This window comes from Solanum verrucosum, unplaced genomic scaffold (assembly GCF_900185275.1).
Source record: "Solanum verrucosum unplaced genomic scaffold, falcon-dt-bn FXZP01000878.1, whole genome shotgun sequence".
Classification (NCBI taxonomy): domain Eukaryota; kingdom Viridiplantae; phylum Streptophyta; class Magnoliopsida; order Solanales; family Solanaceae; genus Solanum; species Solanum verrucosum.
This window is the reverse complement of record NW_026019782.1, coordinates 37,501-54,560: the sequence shown is the minus strand read 5'-3', so window position 1 is coordinate 54,560 and position 17,060 is coordinate 37,501. Positions and strand designations below refer to the sequence as shown.

Here is a 17,060-nt window from a genome sequence, read left to right as displayed (position 1 = left end):
CAACCAAAACAACCCAAAGCCAAATAAACTTCATCAAACCAAAACAACATAATATTTTCAACATATACAAACTATTTCAAAATAAACTTCATCCAACTTCAAAATAAACTAAAATACGATCAAATTAAACAATTCTAAAAATATAGAAGTCTAAAATGTCAAATAGATACAACTACTCTTCATCACCCTCACTCTCCTTATCATTCTCATCACCCTCCTGATCAGATCCATCACTGCTAGCCGGACATGGAGGAAGAATATTTCCTGATTCAAAAAGAAAAGTTAGTTGGGCCTGAAGCGCTGCATACCTCTTGTTCTCTACCTCTTTTGCTGCCGCAATCTGCTCCTCTCTCTTCTTCTCTTTTTCTTCTCTCTTCTTCTCTCTTTCGGCTACAGCAGCAAGCTCGGCATTGAGATAAGTTATCTTACTCTCCATTGCAGATATTGTCTCTCTATCCCCACCATCAAAGCTTGAGGATGATGAACCACAATACCAAGACTTCTTCTTCTGATACGCCTTTTCTGGATAGCCATAGACTGAACCTCTAATCGGTTCACCAGCACTCTGTTTCCAAAGATTCTCATTTTCTTCTTGTGTAAATGGTCTGTCCTGACTCTCAAAAGGTAGAGTACTACGATATTCCTGAGATATTCGCATATACCTATCCTGTAATTTAAACAAAGAACTCTACGAATAAGAATGTAATATATACAAGGAAAAGAAAAAAAAATTAGTTTGAATGGAGTTCTTACATATGTCTCTTGAGCACGTGGCTCAATCCATCTTTCTTCTTCTGTGGGGTTCGTACTCTTCTTGACGTGAGTAACCTTGAACATCTCTGGTACAGCTACCGGCCTACCCAACTCTTTTTCCTGCAAATAACATATATAGAATTTGATCTCATTAATCTCCAAAAAGTACTTATCAAAAAAGAAAAAAATTATTTTACTAAATTAAGAAAGTATACCATTCTTTCCTTCCTAGTAACCTGGCTAATAGCTCCACCAGTGTGCAAAGAGCCTCCCTTTTCTGATGCGCGAGCCATCTTCCCAATCTCACTCCTCTTTTTAAATTTTTCATCAGTACTCCAATGTTTCAGTAACAAAGCCCATCGCTCCGGAAACATAAACTTAGGCATTGTATTTTTTTTTCGACAATCACAAAATGTGCTAGAAAGCAACTTTGAAGCTTTAAGCTTGAAGTTCACTTGAACGTCATCCTCGTGTTCGGGAGCCCATACATAATATTTCTGTAATAAAAAATTACTAAATATTTATTGTTCAAATGACTAGAGAATTTAAATGTATATGATATGAATTTAATTTATATATATTCTTACCTTAAATTCATTGAACATCTGCCCTTGGTTGTTAAGTGGAATCGAACTCCAATTCGGATACACACCATTATAGTGAGTTCCGATGCACTTTAAAATAATCTTTGCCATACCCACATCCGGACGTAAGCTGAAATACGAATTCATTGACGAAGTAGAGTAAATAAAAATAATCAATCAATTAAAATATAAATAGATAAATGAAAGATGAAACATAATTAAATCATACTTGTATCCTAATGGCTCGATGACGAGTCTCCGAAAATTGTCTCTATCGCCTGGCTGAGGACCATGTGCATCTGAGTGCTGGGTGGTAGGAGTATTAGGCTCTGAGCCATTGGATTCAATATGAAGATTGGAAAGTCCAATTGATCCACTACTAGTATTCAAACTATTGCACTGACTAGCACTAGCTGATGGTATGTTAGACCCACGACCAAGATGTGAATAGCCCTGCAATGTTTGGTAACCCGAACTAGGTACCACAGTGGGTGTAGATATAGTATAACCAGATTGTGGAGCCACATGAATAGAGGCATTATGTGACTGGTGTGTCGAGTGACTAGTTGAAACTGAGGCTCTTTTTGAAATATTAACTTGAGAGGGCTCATCAGATATCACGACCCCAGTAGGCCTTCTCATAGCATTGGCCTTAAATTTCTTTTTTGGATTATCGGATTTTTTTGATTTACCCTTGTCTTTATCTACCATCTATATCAAATAAATATAAAGATTAAAACAAAGTAGTACAAAATAATGTCACAATGTCGAACAAATATATCAAACAAAGTTATCATAACATAAGGCTTAATCCAAATAGTCTTTCACAATGTCAAACAAACGTTAAAACTACTAAAACATAAAGTATACTCAAATATAAATAGCTAAAAATCCACCAACTAAACATACAAATTGTTATTCATCCTCTTCGGAAGTTTCTTCATCATCTATCCATTCACATGCATTATCTTTGGAATCATACCCGCTCGACCAGGATTGTTTCTATTATACATCCAACTACGATCAGGATTCATCTACACAAACAATAATGATAATTTTAATTCCATCAACTAAATAACATTTGAATTTATTTAAACAACTTAACCACTTTCTAAGTCTAACTAGTTTTGACATATTTATTTTAACTTATTTAAACAACTTAACAACTTTAACTAGTTTAGTTTTGACTTAATTCGAACAACTAAATCCACCAACTAAACCACAATATTTATTTTAACTTATTTAAACAAACTTAACTTTTTAACTTTAACTACATTAGTTTTGACTTAATTCCAACAACTAAATTCACTAACTAAACCGACATTATTTATTTTAACTTATTTAAACAACATAACAACTTTTGAACTTTAACTACATTAGTTTTGACTTAATTCCAACAACTAAATTCACTAACTAAACCGACATTATTTATTTTAACTTATACAAACAACATAACAACTTTAACTAGTTTAGTTTTGATTTAATACAACAACTAAATCCACCAACTAAATCACATTATTTATTTTAATTTATCTAAACAACTTAAGAACTTTATAACTTTAACAACTTAACAACTTTTTAAAGCTAAGTGTCAACACTAGATGGACACAAATCGATCTTCCAAGAAAATCAATTTTGTCATCTATAGGATCAACTAGTGTTGATACTTATGCTTAACAAACACATTATTCCTAAATTAAAGCTTAATAGCAACACTAGATGGACACAAATCGATCTTGCAAGAAAATCAATTTTGTCATCAATAGGATCAACTAGTGTTGATATTTATGCTTAACAAATTTATTATTTCTAAATTTAAAACTAAGTGTCAACACTAGATGGACACAAATCGATCTTGCAAGAAAATCAATTTTGTCATCAATAGGATCAACTAGTGTTGGTACTTATGCTTACCAAATATATTATTTCTAAATTTAAAGCTAAGTATCAATACTACATGGACACAAACACATTATTGAAAACAATTGTACTTGAACTTTAGAAATTTAGAAGCACCAACCTTATCTCCTACTTCGATGAAAGAAGCAATATAGTCTTATATCAACTTTTTTAGATGTTGAGCTTCCTCAGTTGCCTAGCACGAAAAGTTCTAAAATTAGTTATATATAAACTTCAAATCCAAGAATATTAGTTATATATATATATATATATTCAAGTTTTAATAAGTTCAAGTTTTCAATTCAAGTTCATATCTAATTTTTAAAATTAATTAGTTATATATTCAAGATAATTAGTTCCAAGTTCAAGTTCTAATTTCAAGTTCAAGTCTAAGTTCAACTTCAAATTTTAAGTTCATGTTCTAAGTTCAAGTTCAAGTTCAAGTTCTAATTTCAAGTTCAAGTTCTAAGTTCAAGTTCAAATTCTAATTTCAAGTTCAAGTTCAAGTTCTAATTTCAAGTTCAAGTTCTAATTTCAAGTTCAAATTCTAAGTTCAAGTTCAAGTTCTAAATTCATGTTCAAGTTCTAAGTTCAAGTTCAAGTTCAAGTTCTAAGTTCTAAGTTCTAAGTTCAAGTTCAAGTTCAAGTTCTAAATTTATGTTCAAGTTCTAATTTCAAGTTCAAGTTCTAAGTTCAAGTTCAAGTTCTAAGTTCTAAGTTCAAGTTCAAGTTCTAAGTTCTAAGTTCTAAGTTCAAGTTCAAGTTCAAGTTCAAGTTCTAAATTCATGTTCAAGTTCTAAGTTCAAGTTCAAGTTCAAGTTCTAAATTCATGTTCAAGTTCTAAGTTCAAGTTCAAGTTCTAAGTTCTAAGTTCAAGTTCTAAGTTCAAATTCTAAGTTTAACTTCAAATTCTAAGTTCAAGTTCAAGTTCTTTAAGTTCAAGTTCAAGTTCAAGTTCAAGTTCAAGTTCTAAGTTCAAGTTCAAAGTTCAAAGTTCAAAGTTCAAAGTTCAAGTTCAAGTTCAAGTTCAAGTTCAAGTTCTAAATTCATGTTCAAGTTCTAAGTTCAAGTTCAAGTTCAAGTTCTAAGTTCTAAGTTCAAGTTCAAGTTCAAGTTCAAGTTCTAAATTCATGTTCAAGTTCTAATTTCAAGTTCAAGTTCTAAGTTCTAAGTTCAAGTTCAAGTTCAAGTTCTAAATTCATGTTCAAGTTCTAATTTCAAGTTCAAGTTCTAAGTTCAAGTTCAAGTTCTAAGTTCTAAGTTCTAAGTTCAAGTTCAAGTTCAAGTTCAAGTTCTAAATTCATGTTCAAGTTCTAAGTTCAAGTTCAAGTTCTAAGTTCTAAGTTCAAGTTCAAGTTCTAAATTCATGTTCAAGTTCTAATTCAGTTCAAGTTCTAAGTTCAAGTTCAAGTTCTAAGTTCTAAGTTCATCAAGTTCTAAGTTCAAGTTCAAGTTCAAGTTCAAGTTCAAGTTCTAAGTTCAAGTTCTAAGTTCAAATTCTAAGTTTAACTTCAAATTCTAAGTTCAAGTTCAAGTTCAAGTTCAAGTTCTAAGTTCCAGTTCAAGTTCTAAGTTCTAAGTTCAAATTCTAAGTTTAACTTCAAATTCTAAGTTCAAGTTCAAGTTCAAGTTCTAAATTCATGTTCAAGTTCTAATTTCAAGTTCAAGTTCTAAGTTCAAGTTCAAGTTCTAAGTTCTAAGTTCAAGTTCAAGATCAAGTTCTAAGTTCAAGTTCAAGTTCAAGTTCTAAGTTTAACTTCAAATTCTAAGTTCAAGTTCAAGTTCAAGTTCAAGTTCAAGTTCAAGTTCTAAGTTCCAGTTCAAGTTCTAAGTTCTAAGTTCAAATTCTAAGTTTAACTTCAAATTCTAAGTTCAAGTTCAAGTTCAAGTTCAAGTTCAAGTTCAAGTTCAAGTTCTAAGTTCAAGTTCAAGTTCTAAGTTCTAAGTTCTAAGTTCAAGTTCAAGTTCTAAATTCATGTTCAAGTTCTAATTTCAAGTTCAAGTTCAAGTTCTAAGTTCTAAGTTCAAGATCAACTTCTAAGTTCAAGTTCAAGTTCTAAGTTCAAATTCTAAGTTTAACTTCAAATTCTAAGTTCAAGTTCTAAGTTCAAGTTTTAATTTCAAGTTCAAGTTCCAAGTTCAAGTTCAAGTTCTAAGTTTAACTTCAAATTCTAAGTTCAAGTTCAAGTTCAAGTTCTAAGTTCATGTTCAAATTCTAAGTTCAACTTCAAATTCTAATTAAGTTCATGACATTCAAACATTCATCTTCTACTCATAACACTTCAATTACTAATTTCTAACTTCAAATTAACACTTTACTAACTAGTCCTAAAATCAAATCCAAAAAAATCTCAATTTAACCTCAAATTACATATTCTCAAGTTTAAACTAGTTCTAAAATACAAAAATGCTAATTCTTCACTAACTAACAATGCCCAATTTAAAAATGCCTAATTTCTTTTTAAAAAAACCTTAAAATAAAAATCTTCAATTATTGTAACGACCCTCTTAGTCATTTTATGAATTTTACCCATTTTTCTAAGTTAGCCCCGTTTAATAGTTTTTATAAATGATTTATGACTTGTGAGAATGAGTGATTTAATTTTTAAATTTAATAAATGATTATTTTTATTGTTAATAATAAAGGAAAAGAAAATAAATGGGCCAAATCCATATATAATATAATTTAAGTTAATACCCTATATTATTTTCGATCAATCTTTTAATTTTAAAAAGAAAAGAAATCTCCAAAGAAGCACGACATAACCTCAGCCGTCGGCACAAGCATATGAGCGACGAACCTCCCGCAGGTAAACATTAATTATGCCTTAATCAATGTGTTGGTGTATATTCATAGATGTCATGTTATCATTATTTATTATTATTATTATTATTATAGTTGATTGTAATAGAAAAAGAAAAACAAGAAAGTGAGTTTGGATCAATAAGAAGTGGAAATTGGAATACTGTACAATGTTATTGAAATTGGAGAAATATGGGTCTAACATTTAGTTGACAATGATAATAATCATAAAGAAGGTTAGGAGGATGAATGTGATTATGAATTAAAATATAATTTCATTACTAGAGGTTATTGGGTTTTTTGTTCTTGTATCGATTTTCCAGTTGGATTTTTCGTGGTTGTCACATTATGACTCCTATCTTAACCTATTGATACATGTAAGTAAATATTATGTGTATTATATTATATGAAAGCTATTAGGGTTATAGTGTTGGAGAAATTATGACTTAACCTTAGGCATGAATTTGAGAAATATGAAAGTTGACATGTTAATGGACATCGAGCTTAAGAACTTGATTATAAACTTGGGTAAATTTTTGGGTCAAAGCTAAACACATAGTAATATGAGTGTTGTTAGTTTTGGAATCTTATTGTGGTCATTTATTTGAATAGATTGCTTTGATTTGGAAGTTCAATGAAAAGGGAAGACTTAACTCCCAGAGTGATTGTTCGACTATTTGAGGCAAGTGGATTTCTAAACCCTTGTTAAGTGTATGGAATTCATGTATTTCCTTGTAATATGTGTTTAGAGTTATGAGACTTGGTGATGGGTTGACTTGTCCACATTGATTAATTCTAATGATGAGAAAGGGATAATAAAAGGCAATGTGATCAATTGTTTGTGTGATGTGTTGAGAATTGTTTGAAAGGCTTGTTGAATCATTGTTGATGTTGTATCCTGATTGTGTTGTTGTGAATTGTGCAATGTTATGAAAATGGTCATCTCTTCATTATTTGTGTGAACATGTTATTTGCATTGTTCCGAGACATGGTTGTGACAAGTGTTATGTGCATTGAGAAAGAATAAGAAAATAAAGAGGATGTACCATTTCGAGGGACGTATCGCGCGCCGCGATGGATACTATATTTCGAGGGACGTGTCGCGCGCCGCGACGGATACTATATTTCGAGGGACGTATCGCGCGCTGCGATGGTTACTATTATCGAGGGTCGTATCGCGCGCCGCGATGGATGCATGGACAGATATGTCCCCCATGGGTCCCGGACTGAGAGACAGCGGGTGTGTATCATTAGGTCAGACATGCATCACTATACTTGACATTGCATTGCACTTCTTTATTATTGGTGAACTTGATCTTGTGTGTTGTTGATCTTGTGAGTGCCTTTCTATGTTGAGGATATGAAACTAGTTGTTGTTGAGGATATGAAATTGTTAGAGTGTTGTGTTGAGCTATGTGTTTTGTAAACTTTGAACTGTTATGTTGGGCTGGTACTAAGCAGGTTGTAGTTGTGGAGGTGGTAATTGATGAACTTGTTGTTGAGAATATATGATTGTTAGAATGTCGTTGTTGAGATATGTGCTTGTAAATTGTGAACTGTTAGGTTGGGCTGGTTTTATACAGATTGTAGTTGTGAAGGTTCGGTTGGGGTGTAAGGAGTACTTGTATTCTATCCTCTTAGCTCGTGTTTAGAGGTTTACTTGCTGAGTACCGTGTGGTTTGGTACTCACCCCTTGCTTCTACAAATTTTTGTAGGTTACTAGCCTGGATTTTTGTGGTACTTGTCATTCTCTTCTTTTCCAAGGCTTCTGGGAGATTTGTGAGGTAGTTGTTTGTCTTCTCAGCGATCCTTCTTACTCCTGTTTATGATCTTGTTCTACTCTAGAAACAATGTCATATGAGACTTGTATTTTTCTTTTGATTCAATTGTAATACTTTAGAGGCTTGTACACGTGACAACCAGATTTTGGGGGTATATTTGAGTTTATTATAAAAATTTCCGCATTTTATTGTAATGGTTGAGTTTTAGGCTGACTTGTCTTGGTGGGTTAAGACGAGTTCCATCACGTCCATTTTTGGGTCGTGACAAAATGGTATCAGAGCCCCAGGTTCATAGGTCTCACGTGTATGCAAGCTGAGTCTAAGTAGAGTCTCAAGGATCGGTACGGAGACGTCTGTACTTATCTTCGAGAGGCTATAGTGACTTTTAGGAAAAATCTTCACTTCTTGAATCTCTATCGTGCGTACTTGGTCCGATTTTAATTTTTATCGCTCCATTCCATTCTCTCTCACTTATAGTGATGATTCGTGCGTGGTTCTTCATGTGAGTAGTTGATGTCGTATATGGTTTGAATGTTAGATCTGATGTTAAGATGAAAGTAATAAACTTATGAAAAGGATGGGTGGTTAGATTTAGAATGTTCAACAATTTTAAGGGGTTGTGTAAGGTTAGTCACCCTAGTAAAGTGAATAGTGCTTGTGTGGTATGTACAATATTTATAGTGGTTTAACAGTTGGAAGTGGAATGAGGCTATATAATGGATATGTAAATTTGTTAACTACAATTAGTAAAGTTATCATAACATGAATGGGTTGCTTAGAAAATTATGAGAATAATGATGCACCAATTGAGGTTAGAATTTCTACTACGATTTTATAGATTGTGTGTATATCAAAGAAGGCCATGATACAACTACTACAATAGTATTGATGCTTACTTGGTCAGAGTTATAAAGTGTGTTACTTTTGATATTGACCTGACCTACAGAAGAATACATATGGCTTGGGCTATATACAAAACGGATTTGGTAGTGTATTGCAGTTATTCAATGGATAGAAATGTGTGGGCTATTTGGGTACAATCTTCTTGAGGGGCGTGATGTGTTCTAGTGGTGGATCTAACGGACTCACATGATGTGGTACTAGTGGTACATGGAAACGAATACGTTCATTGTCAAGTGTGGATACTAACTACTTGAAGAGTTATCAGTTGTATCACATGCTCGTATAATGAGATTCGATGTTGCATTCATATTTGAGAATCCAATTAGGTTGTTACTGCAGATGTTTGGGGTTAAGCAGTGTGTATAAGGAAGATTTTAGTGGTGGATCGTTGATAGGTATTAATGTGTTAAGTTGAGAAGTGTATCATGAGGGTTTCAAATGAGGGCTGGTTATTTCATCTTAAGGTCCAAGGGAATGGATATATACTAGAATGACAAGTTTATGGGTAAAGGAAGTCCCAAATAGTATATGTGTGTGAAGGTAATTGAAAATTTTAGTAAATAGTGCATATAAAAGTGGGTTAGTCCTTTGAATTTGATTGGTATAACTTGGTTTAAAATGTCATACTGATGAAAAATTTGGCTTCGTAGTGATGACAAGAGCTAACTGAGCATGATGATAATAAGAGTTCGTGATGGATTTTGATTAGGATGCAACTATATGATAAAAATTATTGGTTAAATGGATTTTTTTTTTTATGGTAATGACGACTTGTGAGTATCTAATGTTTTGGTTTACTACTATTTGATGAGTAACGTGGTTGCATGAAAAGTTATAGGACACCACTGGAATAGAATTGAAATGAACTAGAGTCACAAATGAAAAAAAATTTAGTGGGATTTAGTGTAGCCTTCAAAAAGAGCTGAGAGTACGAATATTTTCTCTAATTGCAAGGGGTAAAGAGGTATCTTCAGAGGGATTGAGAATTGAGTTCAGAGACACGTGGTTTCAACCGTTTTGCTCAGGTCATGGTAATAGTGTCATGGGTTAATCATATTGGTTTAAACGATTGGATAAAATTTGAGAAAGAAATCTATAGATGTTCGATTTGAGAGTGGTAATAAATGTTTTTGTGTTTTTGAGTTTGATAACTGGCACAATTAGAATCAGAATTCAAGTTTTTCATTGCAAGTCTATGTTCGTGGTAGTATGTTTTGTCAAGATATGAATTGGTAAAGTAAGAAATGATCGATCACATCGAGTATTGAGCATTTGAAAGAACATATGCAGGGTTTGAGTCGTAGAATTTGTTACTTTTGATTGTTAAGGGGCCTAAGAAAGTACTTCAGTTAAAGTGTTGGTTTAAAGTATAAGGTATAATATCATGGGTTGTTGGTCAAAGGGTACGATGGGTAAGCAAGACAACAAAATGAAAAATAGTATGGTGTATTGAAGAGTTCAAGGTATTTGAAATTTGCGTCATGGGAAGAATTTAAGAGATGTGAAGGAATAAGACCTCTCATATAAATTCTTGGTTCGAATTTGAAAGATGTATGGATTTTCATATATAAGTTCTAATATGACTATGGATGTGAATTGATTCGGTATAGACTTACTAGGGTTTTATCATCGACTTTTATAAAGATTGAGTTTTGGTTGGGTTACAATCAATGATGTGTGGAAGATTCTATGTGGTTATGTCGAGCTAGACTGTTCAAAATATGATAGGTAACTTGTGGATGTTAAATGGTGTGGACCTATATTTCTACATGGTTAATGAGGATTTTGAGGGAATTGAAACTACTTTGTTGATGGAACAATATAGATTGTTATGATGTGGTATATAGGCATTTAATGGTGAGTAGAGGTTATGTGCTTATAGTATATAAAATTATTAGAGTGACTAAGGATTTCTCTGAGTTTTGGCATAAGGTATGTGAAGGTTTGGAATAGTAGTTGAGACATTGTATGTGAAAGACTGCGTGGAGTTGACATTGTGTGTGATTCAATAGTGTTATCTCGATGAAAATGTTCTATCAATTTTAAAAATTTGTGATATCAGTCTTAATTGTGACTCATATCTGTCATGTAATGCTTAAATAGAAAGAGAGGGAGCCATAGTTCAATTTTTTTTTTGGAGGAGATAATGTGTTGCTAAGAAGACTTTAATACTAGTGACGGTTTGAGAGTAAGGTAAATGGTTGATGTGGCTATGATGTTCTGTTAGTATTAAGAGTGTTGACCTTAGTGAAGTACTGTGAATAGCATATGCGGTTCGATAAAACAAGTATGTGAGCAATTATAATCGGGACTAGATTGGTGATTGTGGGTAGCTAGAAAATTAAAGAGATAGAGCCATATGAATGAAAATGTTTGATATGAGCACTATGGTAGAAGTATCTAGTGTTATTCGACTTTGGTTCTGTATATTCTTTTATGACCATCAACTTCGTTTTGAATATGGTTTGGAGTGTGATTCGCTACCTATACCCACACGCGTTTTCATATCTATGGGTGAATTTCTAGTGGTTGATCGGGTGTACCGATCCTGTGATTGTCCTATTAGTAGGGTGACATTCTTGTGTAGAGTTGGTCATTTTTGTTATGATAAATTTGATATTGTTTGGGATAGTTGAAGTATACCAGTAGTTCTATATGCACATCCTTGGTTATGAGAACTTATATAAGAGCTACTATGAAGAGTACAATTGTCTAAGAGTATTGTTAGAGGTTCTGTATGTTGAAGTGTATCCCTTGTTGGGTGTTTACTTCATATTGTTCTTCTTTGGGTTATATAAGTTTGATTCTCCCTTGATGTGTATCCGATGTCTAAAGATTGGATTTTTTAAACTTAAGCTCATGAAAAGATTGTGTTATGAAAAGGAAATCTTGATAATATATGTGATAGTTTGTGCATTATGAGTGTGTGGTGGTTGATTAAAGTTTACTTCTGGTTGTAGCCAGTATTGATTCAGAATTTTATCATGGTTATGTGAGAAAAGATTTGTCCTAATGGTTGTGTTATGGTCCAGTGTGTTTCGGTTTAGATTGGATTTATGGGTTAGCCCGTGGCTTGATGATCACTCTTGATTTATAGATCTTCCAAAGCTTGATTCAAAAGTTCAAATCTTGGTAGTTGATCTTTGATAGAATGGTCCTAAAGATGAGTTGATCACTTGGAGAGATGAACACGACTTTGAAAATCATACCTCAGGCTTTTGGTCGTGTTGGTTATTCTTCCTTGTTCTTCTTTATGTTCGAGGACGAACATGTGTTTTAGTGGTTGATAATGTAACGACCCTCTTAGTCATTTTATGAATTTTACCCATTTTTCTAAGTTAGCCCCGTTTAATAGTTTTTATAAATGATTTATGACTTGTGAGAATGAGTGATTTAATTTTTAAATTTAATAAATGATTATTTTATTGTTAATAATAAAGGAAAAGAAAATAAATGGGCCAAATCCATATATAATATAATTTAAGTTAATACCCTATATTATTTTCGATCAATCTTTTAATTTTAAAAAGAAAAGAAATCTCCAAAGAAGCACGACATAACCTCAGCCGTCGGCACAAGCATATGAGCGACGAACCTCCCGCAGGTAAACATTAATTATGCCTTAATCAATGTGTTGGTGTATATTCATAGATGTCATGTTATCATTATTTATTATTATTATTATTATAGTTGATTGTAATAGAAAAAGAAAAACAAGAAAGTGAGTTTGGATCAATAAGAAGTGGAAATTGGAATACTGTATAATGTTATTGAAATTGGAGAAATATGGGTCTAACATTTAGTTGACAATGATAATAATCATAAAGAAGGTTAGGAGGATGAATGTGATTATGAATTAAAATATAATTTCATTACTAGAGGTTATTGGGTTTTTTGTTCTTGTATCGATTTTCCAGTTGGATTTTTCGTGGTTGTCACATTATGACTCCTATCTTAACCTATTGATACATGTAAGTAAATATTATGTGTATTATATTATATGAAAGCTATTAGGGTTATAGTGTTGGAGAAATTATGACTTAACCTTAGGCATGAATTTGAGAAATATGAAAGTTGACATGTTAATGGACATCGAGCTTAAGAACTTGATTATAAACTTGGGTAAATTTTTGGGTCAAAGCTAAACACATAGTAATATGAGTGTTGTTAGTTTTGGAATCTTATTGTGGTCATTTATTTGAATAGATTGCTTTGATTTGGAAGTTCAATGAAAAGGGAAGACTTAACTCCCAGAGTGATTGTTCGACTATTTGAGGCAAGTGGATTTCTAAACCCTTGTTAAGTGTATGGAATTCATGTATTTCCTTGTAATATGTGTTTAGAGTTATGAGACTTGGTGATGGGTTGACTTGTCCACATTGATTAATTCTAATGATGAGAAAGGGATAATAAAAGGCAATGTGATCAATTGTTTGTGTGATGTGTTGAGAATTGTTTGAAAGGCTTGTTGAATCATTGTTGATGTTGTATCCTGATTGTGTTGTTGTGAATTGTGCAATGTTATGAAAATGGTCATCTCTTCATTATTTGTGTGAACATGTTATTTGCATTGTTCCGAGACATGGTTGTGACAAGTGTTATGTGCATTGAGAAAGAATAAGAAAATAAAGAGGATATACCATTTCGAGGGACGTATCGCGCGCCGCGATGGATACTATATTTCGAGGGACGTGTCGCGCGCCGCGACGGATACTATATTTCGAGGGACGTATCGCGCGCCGCGATGGTTACTATTATCGAGGGTCGTATCGCGCGCCGCGATGGATGCATGGACAGATATGTCCCCCATGGGTCCCGGACTGAGAGACAGCGGGTGTGTATCATTAGGTCAGACATGCATCACTATACTTGACATTGCATTGCACTTCTTTATTATTGGTGAACTTGATCTTGTGTGTTGTTGATCTTGTGAGTGCCTTTCTATGTTGAGGATATGAAACTAATGTTGTTGTTGAGGATATGAAATTGTTAGAGTGTTGTGTTGAGCTATGTGTTTTGTAAACTTTGAACTGTTATGTTGGGCTGGTACTAAGCAGGTTGTAGTTGTGGAGGTGGTAATTGATGAACTTGTTGTTGAGAATATATGATTGTTAGAATGTCGTTGTTGAGATATGTGCTTGTAAATTGTGAACTGTTAGGTTGGGCTGGTTTTATACAGATTGTAGTTGTGAAGGTTCGGTTGGGGTGTAAGGAGTACTTGTATTCTATCCCCTTAGCTCGTGTTTAGAGGTTTACTTGCTGAGTACCGTGTGGTTTGGTACTCACCCCTTGCTTCTACAAATTTTTGTAGGTTACGAGCCTGGATTTTTGTGGTACTTGTCATTCTCTTCTTTTCCAAGGCTTCTGGGAGATTTGTGAGGTAGTTGTTTGTCTTCTCAGCGATCCTTCTTACTCCTGTTTATGATCTTGTTCTACTCTAGAAACAATGTCATATGAGACTTGTATTTTTCTTTTGATTCAATTGTAATACTTTAGAGGCTTGTACACGTGACAACCAGATTTTGGGGGTATATTTGAGTTTATTATAAAAATTTCCGCATTTTATTGTAATGGTTGAGTTTTAGGCTGACTTGTCTTGGTGGGTTAAGACGAGTTCCATCACGTCCATTTTTGGGTCGTGACAATTATCTATACCTAACTAACAATAATCAAATCAAATTAACAATTGAATAACACAACCAACAAACAAAAACAATAATATACTAACAAACAATCAATTATAATTACTAGCATTACAGCCAAGTATTAATACTAGATGGACACAAACACATTATTCAAAACAATTGTACTTGAACTTGAGAAATTTAGAAGCACCAACCTTATCTCCAACTTTGATGAAAGAAGCAAAATAGTCATGTATCAACTTTTTTACATGTTGAGCTTCCTCAGTTGCCTAGCACGAAAAGTTCTTAAATTAGTTAAATATAAACTTCATATCCAAGAATATTAGTTTATATATATATATATATATTCTCAAGTTTTAATAAGTTCAAGTTTCAATTCAAGTTCATATATAATTTCTAAACTTAATTAGTTATATATTCAAGCTAATTAGTTCCAAGTTCAAGTTATAATTTCAAGTTCATATTCCTAATTAAGTTCAACTTATAGTAAATTCAAGTTATAATTAATTATAAGTTCTAATTAAGTTGTAATTCAAATCCCTAAAATTCTAAATTCAAACTAGCTAGCTAGTGTCCCAACTTCAAACTATTAAATTAGTCCTAAAATATCAAATATAATTCAAACTATTAGTCCTAAATTCCAAATTCAAATTAGTCTTAAAATCACAAATTGAAAGTACTCCTAGAATTCAAAAATCAAACTATAGTGCTAAAATCCCAAATTCAAACTATTAGTATTCCTAAAATCTCAATAATAATTCAAACTAGTCCTAAATTCAAAATTCAAACTAATCTTAAAATCACAAATTCAAACTAGCCCTAAAATCCCAAAATCTAACTAGTACTTAAAATCCTAAATTCAAATTAGCTAGCTATTCCTAATCCCAAATTCAAACTATTAGTCCTAAAATCTCAATAATAATTCAAACTAACTCAAATAATACCCAAGTTCAAACAACTCCTTAAATACCCTAATTCAATCTAATCTTACAATTCCAAAATCAAACTAATTAACTTAAGAAATACCGAATTTCAAACAAATCCTAAGATACCCTAATTCAAACTAACCCTAACATTAAAATTTTCAATTCACAATCAACAAACACAAACTAACAATCAAATAATCCCTAATTCAAACTAACAATCAAATAATACCTAATTCAAACTAACAATCAAAAACCCTAAATCATTCACTTACTAACTAACAATCAATCAAACTAACAATCAATAAAACTAAGTATATTAGTACTCTAATTTTGAGATACTTCAACTAAATAGAAACAAAAGTAATTTATTATGGAGGTTCTAAAAATTCACCTTCACTAAGAAGGTCGGGGATGGAGGTGCTGGCCGAGATGGAGGCGACGCCGGTCGGAATGGAGGCGGCGCCGGTCGGGAGGGAGGCGCGCGACCTCCTGCTGCTGGGCGTCACTCCCTCTGCAGCTGCCGCGACGTCCTCTGCTGCTGCGAAGGAGGGTGGCTGCGGTGGGGGATGGCGGCGTGGCGCCGGTCGGAGAGGTGGCGTGGCGCCGGTCGGGGATGGGTGGTGGGGATCGGCGCCGATGGGGTGGGTCAGGGGTGGATCTGCAGTTGGGAGTGAAAGTGGACTAGGTTTTGAGAGTTAGTGTTTAATTAGGAGGAAGACTTATATTGTCATTCTTTTTTAAGAGAATTCTTTAATTTACCGACCTCGGGATGTCGATATTTTTTAAAATAATACATCTATATATATATATATATATATATATATATATATATAGATACAGATCTATATATATATGTAAATTTATTATATATGTATATGTATACATCTATATATATATATATACATATATACATCTATATATATATATCTAAATTTATTAAATTAAACTTCTGTTGATGTGTAGTTAAATTATAAATATATATAGACACACACACACACATATATATACATAATTATTTTAATATAAACTCACCTCTTGAGGTTGATTTTATTAATTAAACATATATAATTTAACTACACATCAACATATAATATATGTATATGTATACATACATATATATACATCTATATATATGTAATTTATTAAATTTACATATATATATAGATGTATATATGTATATATATAGATGTATACATATACATAAATATACATCTCTCTCTATATATATACATATATATACATATATATATATATATATATATATATATATATATGTAAATTTATTAAATTAAAATTTTGTTGATGTGTAGTTAAATTATATATATATATATATATATATATACACACACACACACATATATACATAATTATTTTAATATAAACTCACCTCCTGAGGTTGATTTTTTTAATTAAACATATATATATATATACACACACACACGCACACACATATATATATATACATAATTATTTTAATATAAACTCACCTCTTGAGGTTGATTTTATTAATTAAACATATATATATATATATATATATATATATATATATATATATATATATGTGTGTGTGTGTGTGTGTGTGTGTGTGTGTATGTAAATTTATTAAATTAAACTTCTGTTGATGTGTCGTATAATTATATATATATAATTTAACTACACATCAACAGAAGTTTAATTTATTAAATTACATATGTATATATATATATATATATATATATATATGTGTGTGTGTGTGTGTGTGTGTAAATTTATTATATCTGTATACA

General features: G+C 32.2%; 1 long non-coding RNA gene across 1 annotated transcript; it reads right to left on the bottom strand.

The window, feature by feature from the left end:
- Nucleotides 1–2,318: 2,318 nt before the first annotated feature.
- LOC125812228 (uncharacterized) lies at nt 2,319–14,639 on the bottom strand. Its single transcript, XR_007441990.1, has 3 exons — nt 14,563–14,639; nt 3,358–3,432; nt 2,319–2,371 (listed from the first exon to the last, which is right to left on the bottom strand). It is a non-coding gene; the product is annotated as an uncharacterized LOC125812228 (long non-coding RNA).
- Nucleotides 14,640–17,060: the final 2,421 nt, after the last annotated feature.